Below are 7,129 nucleotides of genomic sequence, written 5' to 3'. Positions count from 1 at the left end.
CGGACGGACTTCAGCTTCGCTACGGGTGAGAAAGTCTCATCGTAGTCAACCCCTTGAACTTGTCGATAACCCTTAGCGACAAGCCGAGCTTTATAGATGGTCACATTATCATCCACGTCTGTCTTCTTCTTAAAGATCCATTTATTTTCTATGGCTCGCCGATCAACGGGCAAGTCAGTCAAAGTCCATACTTCGTTTTTATACATGGATCCTATCTCGGATTTCATGGCTTCCAGCCATTTGTCGGAATCCGGGCCCGCCATCGCTTCTTCATAGTTCGAAGGTTCACCGTTGTCTAACAATATGATTTCCAAGACAGGGTTGCCGTACCACTCTGGTGCGGAACGTGTCCTTGTGGACCTACGAAGTTCAGTAGCAACTTGATCTGAAGTTTCATGATCATCATCATCAACTTCCTCTCTAGTCGGTGCAGGCACCTCAGGAACATTTTCTTGAGCTGTGCCACTTACCGGTTCAAGAGGTAATACTTCATCAAGTTCTACCTTCCTCCCACTTATTTCTTTCGAGAGAAACTCCTTCTCTAGAAAGGACCCATTCTTGGCAACAAAGATCTTGCCTTCGGATCTGAGGTAGAAGGTATACCCAACAGTTTCTTTAGGGTATCCTATGAAGACGCATTTTTCTGACTTGGGTTCAAGCTTTTCAGGTTGAAGTTTCTTGACATAAGCATCGCATCCCCAAACTTTTAGAAATGACAGCTTAGGTTTCTTCCCAAACCATAATTCATACGGTGTCGTCTCAACGGATTTCGACGGAGCCCTATTTAAAGTGAATGCGGCAGTCTCTAAGGCATAGCCCCAGAATGATAGCGGTAAATCGGTAAGAGACATCATAGATCGCACCATATATAATAGAGTGCGATTACAACATTCGGACACACCATTACGCTGAGGTGTTCCAGGCGGCGTGAGTTGTGAAACTATTCCACATTTTCTTAAGTGTGTGCCAAATTCATGACTCAAGTATTCTCCCCCACGATCTGATCGAAAGAACTTGATTTTCCTGTCACGTTGATTCTCAACCTCACTCTAAAATTCCTTGAACTTTTCAAAGGTCTCAGACTTGTGTTTCATTAAGTAGACATACCCATATCTACTCAAGTCATCAGTGAGGGTGAGAACATAACGATAGCCACCGCGAGCCTCAACACTCATTGGACCGCACACATCAGTATGTATGATTTCCAATAAGTTGGTTGCTCGCTCCATTGTTCCTGAGAATGGAGTCTTGGTCATTTTACCCATGAGGCATGGTTCGCACGTGTCAAATGATTCATAATCAAGAGACTCTAAAAGTCCATCTGCATGGAGCTTCTTCATGCGTTTGACACCTATGTGACCAAGGCGGCAGTGCCACAAGTATGTGGGACTATCATTATCAACCTTACATCTTTTGGTATTCACACTATGAATATGTGTAGCATTACGCTCGAGATTCATTAAGAATAAACCATTCACCATCGGAGCATGACCATAAAACATATCTCTCATATAAATAGAACAACCATTATTTTCGGATTTAAATGAGTAGCCATCTCGTATTAAACGAGATCTAGATACAATGTTCATGCTCAAAGCTGGCACTAAATAACAATTATTGAGGTTTAAAACTAATCCCGTAGGTAAATGTAGAGGTAGCGTGCCGACGGCGATCACATCGACCTTGGAACCATTCCCGACGTGCATCGTCACCTCGTCCTTCGCCAGTCTCCGCTTATTCTGCAGTTCCTGCTTTGAATTACAAATGTGAGCAACTGCACCGGTATCAAATACCCAAGAGCTACTACGAGTACTGGTAAGGTACACATCAATTACATGTATATCACATATACCTTTTGTGATGCCGGCCTTCTTGTCCGCTAAGTATTTGGGGCAGTTCCACTTCAAGTGACCACTTCCCTTGCAATAAAAGCACTCAGTCTCGGGCTTGGGTCCATTCTTTGGCTTCTTCCCGGCAGCTTGCTTACCGGGCGCGGCAACTCCCTTGCCGTCCTTCTTGAAGTTCTTCTTACCCTTGCCTTTCTTGAACTTAGTGGTTTTATTCACCATCAACACTTGATGTTCCTTTTTGACTTCTACCTCTGCTGATTTCAGCATTGCAAATACTTCAGGAATGGTCTTTTCCATCCCCTGCATATTGAAGTTCATCACAAAGCTCCTGTAGCTTGGTGGAAGCGACTGAAGGATTCTGTCAATGACCGCGTCATCCGGGAGATTAACTCCCAGCTGAGTCAAGCGGTTATGCAACCCAGACATTTTGAGTATGTGCTCACTGACAGAACTATTTTCCTCCATCTTACAGCTGAAGAACTTGTCGGAGACTTCATATCTCTCGACCCGGGCATGAGCTTGGAAAACCATTTTCAGATCTTCGAACATCTCATATGCTCCGTGTCGCTCAAAACGCTTTTGGAGCCCCGGTTCTAAGCTGTAAAGCAAGACGAACTGAACGAGGGAGTAATCATCAGCACGTGTCTGCCAAGTGTTCATAACGTCCTGGTTCTGTGGGACGGGTGCGTCACCTAGCGGTGCTTCTAGGACATAATCTTTCTTGGTAGCTATGAGGATGATCCTCAGGTTCCGTACCCAGTCCGTATAGTTGCTGCCATCGTCTTTCAGCTTGATTTTCTCTAGGAACGCGTTGAAGTTGAGGACAACATTGGCCATTTGATCTACAAGACATATTGTAAAGATTTTAGACTAAGTTCATGATAATTAAGTTCATCTAATCAAATTATTCAATGAACTCCCACTTACATAAACATCCCTCCAGTCATCTAAGTATAACATGATCCGAGTTGACTAGGCCGTGTCCGATCATCACGTGAGACGGACTAGTCAACATCGGTGAACATCTTCATGTTGATCGTATCTTCTATACGACTCATGCTCGACCTTTCGGTCTTCTGTGTTTCGAGGCCATGTCTGTACATGCTAGGCTCATCAAGTCAACCTAAGTGTATTGCGTGTGTAAATCTGTCTTACACCCGTTGTATGTGAACGTTGGAATCTATCACACCCGATCATCACGTGGTGCTTCGAAACAACGAACTGTCGCAACGGTGCACAGTTAGGGGGAACACTTTCTTGAAATTATTATGAGGGATCATCTTATTTACTACCGTCGTTCTAAGTAAACAAGATGCAAAAACATGATAAACATCACATGCAATCAAATAATAGTGACATGATATGGCCAATATCATATAGCTCCTTTGATCTCCATCTTGGGGCTCCATGATTATCTTGTCACCGGCATGACACCATGATCTCCATCATCGTGTCTCCATGAAGTTGCTCGCCAACTATTACTTCTACTACTATGGCTAACACGTTTAGCAATAAAGTAAGGTAATTTACATGGCGTTTCTCAATGACACGCAGGTCATACAAAAAATAAAGACAACTCCTATGGCTCCTGCCGGTTGTCATACTCATCGACATGCAAGTCGTGATCCCTATTACAAGAACATGATCAATCTCATACATCATATATATCATTCATCATTCATCACAACTTTTGGCCATATCACATCACAAAACACTTGCTGCAAAAACAAGTTAGACGTCCTCTAATTGTTGTTGCAAGTTTTTACGTGGCTGCTATAGGTTTCTAGCAAGAACGTTTCTTACCTACACCAAAACCACAACGTGAATTGCCAATTTCTATTTACCCTTCATAAGGACCCTGTTCATCGAATCTGATCCGACTAAAGTGGGAGAGACAGACACCCGCCAGCCACCTTATGCAACTAGTGCATGTCAGTCGGTGGAACCGGTCTCACGTAACCGTACGTGTAAGGTTGGTCCGGGCCGCTTCATCCCACGATGCCGCTGAATCAAGATAAGACTAGTAACGGCAAGCAAATTGACAATATCGACGCCCACAACTACTTTGTGTTCTACTCGTGCATAGTAACTACGCATAGACCTAGCTCATGATGCCACTATTGGGGAATGTTGCAGAAAACAAAAAATTTCCCTACGTTTCACCAAGATCAATCTATGGAGTCAACTAGCAACGAGAGGAGAGTGCATCTACATACCCTTGTAGATCGCGTGCGGAAGCGTTCAAGAGAACGGGGATGATGGAGTCGTACTCGTCGTGATCCAAATCACCGATGACCAAGTGCCGAACGGACGGCACCTCCGCGTTCAACACACGTACGGAGCGGATGACGTCTCCTCCTTCTTGATCCAGCAAGGGGGAAGGAGAGGTTGATGAAGATCCAGCAGCACGACGGCGTGGTGGTGGATGCAGCAGTGAACGCAGCAGGGCTTCGCCGAGCTTCTGCGAGAGGGAGAGGTGTAGCAGGGGAGAGGGAGGCGCCAAGGCTTGAGGTGCGGCTGCCCTCCCTTCCCCCCTTTATATAGGCCCCCTAGGGGGGTGCGCCGGCCCTAGGAGATGGGATCTCCTAGGGGGGCGGCGGCCAAGGGGGTGGAGTACCCCCCAAGGCAAGTGGAGGCGCCCCCTCCCCTAGGGTTCCCAACCCTAGGCGCATGGGGGGCCCAAGGGGGGGCGCACCAGCCCACTATGGGCTGGTTCCCCTCCCCACTCCAGCCCATGGGGCCCTCCGGGATGGGTGGCCCCACCCGGTGGACCCCCTAGACCCATCCGGTGGTCCCGGTACAATACCGGTGACCCCGAAACTTTCCCGATGGCCGAAACTACACTTCCTATATATAATTCTTTACCTCCGGACCATTCCGGAACTCCTCGTGACGTCCGGGATCTCATCCGGGACTCCGAACAACATTCGGGTTACTGCATATACATATCCCTACAACCCTAGCGTCACCGAACCTTAAGTGTGTAGACCCTACGGGTTCGGGAGACATGTAGACATGACCGAGATCGCTCTCCGGTCAATAACCAACAGCGGGATCTGGATACCCATGTTGGCTCCCACATGCTCCTCGATGATCTCATCGGATGAACCACGATGTCAAGGATTCAAGCAACCCCGTATACAATTCCCTTTGTCAATCGGTATGTTACTTGCCCGAGATCCGATCGTTGGTATCCCAATACCTCGTTCAATCTCGTTACCGGCAAGTCACTTTACTCGTACCATAATGCATGATCCCGTGACCAGACACTTGGTCACTTTGAGCTCATTATGATGATGCATTACCGAGTGGGCCCAGAGATACCTCTCCGTCATACGGAGTGACAAATCCCAGTCTCGATTCGTGCCAACCCAACAGACACTTTCGGAGATACCTGTAATGTACCTTTATAGTCACCCAGTTACGTTGTGACGTTTGGCACACCCAAGGCACTCTTACGGTATCCGGGAGTTGCACAATCTCATGGTCTAAGGAAATGATACTTGACATCCAGAAAAGCTACAGCAAACGAACTACACGATCTTTGTGCTATGCTTAGGTTTGGGTCTTGTCCATCACATCATTCTCCTAATGATGTGATCTCGTTATCAATGACATCCCCATGTCCATAGCCAGGAAACCATGACTATCTGTTGATCAACGAGCTAGCCAACTAGAGGCTCACTAGGGACACATTGTGGTCTATGTATTCACACATGTATTACGATTTTCGGATAATACAATTATAGCATGAATAATAGACAATTATCATGAACAAGGAAATATAATAATCATTTTATTATTGCCTCTAGGGCATATTTCCAACAGGGCGGACTTTGCTCCTCTTGTCGTCTTAGGAGATGGGATCCGGCTTGATGTCAAAGGGAGCAATCGACATAGAGGGACCCTGAGAACGCCCCCTCCTCATTTGGCTTGGAGGATTTCAGATGTATGAACTTGTTCAAACAAATTCGGGTCATTGGATGGTTAAAAATGTCTAGAGAGGTCGATCCCATAGTGTAATGAAGTTGCTTGTTAACAGCACTACAGATGTCTCATGCTTTTTGTTTTTTTCTTATTTTTACACAGGCCAACCTAATAGATAGTCCTACTAGGTCAGAAAGAAGAAGTTGCTTTCCTACAGTACTAAAGTTGTCTCCATTGCATCCAAAGTTGCTCAAGAAAAAATTAATCAAAACCTGCCCATATGGGATCTAATTTTGAAGAACTCGTCGCGATAAACCCAATGGTGAAAGCGGATCTAAATTCCGATGCTCGAATCAAAAGTTACGGCTTTTTAAATTTTTCAAAACCCCAAATAAATGCATGCGGTCTCTTGGACGATGTAGCATGAGGGTGTGGAGCGCAATGTTGGAGCTGCTTCGTTCCTTGCGTGTGTGGGGTGGAGGGTGTGCTCGGAACAGCAAACGAGTGTAGCAGCGTTAGCTAGCCGCGTCAGGTATTAGACAGACACCAATAGCAATGCAATCACATTAAAAAAATTGGGATCAGACGGCTTAGACGGAGGCAACTTTAGTACTAAACAGAAGCAACTTCACTCCTAAAAATAACTAATTAGCAACAATAAGCAACTAACTAATAATACAGAAAAACTTTGAAACAGAGGTGGATAATATGACATCACCTTCGTAAGCAACTTTCCTTTGATAAGAGGCAACCTTAATGCTAAAAGCAGACAACTTCACTACATTTTGTGTCCTACTTAATTTATGAAACATTCTCCTAACTTTCTCATCGGTACTTCTAAGTTGCCTATTGTTCATGCTCGTATGTCGTCATTGTTTCTAAATGGTCTATAATACTATGATGTCGTCTACCGATGATACTCTTGTGTCTACTATTGCTAGTTATGGTAGACAACATGATGGTGAATCTTGCCACTTCAGAGTTTTTGTAGGCAACTTAGAAAAACAACGATAAACAATTTCATAAGATTGTAGGCAACTATTTTTGCAAAGTTAGGCATCTAAGAAGCAATTGTAGGCAACTAATTACCAATAGCAGGAAATTAGGCATCAATGTAGGCAGTTTATATCATTTATAGGCAATTGACCATCAGCCGTAGGCAACTAAGCATCAACAATAGGCAATTGAGCAGCCATGATAGGCAAGTTGGGATAATGTTACCGAATTCACATATACACATAGTGCAGTGAAGTTGCTTTGTATGTAGAACTATAGATGCCTTATGTTTTGTGTGATTTTTCTCGTTTTTACGCAAACCAACCTAATAGTCAGTCCAACTAGGCGAAAAAGAA

Source organism: Triticum urartu, chromosome 1 (assembly GCF_003073215.2).
Source record: "Triticum urartu cultivar G1812 chromosome 1, Tu2.1, whole genome shotgun sequence".
NCBI lineage: Eukaryota > Viridiplantae > Streptophyta > Magnoliopsida > Poales > Poaceae > Triticum > Triticum urartu.
This window is presented reverse-complemented; position numbering follows the sequence as displayed.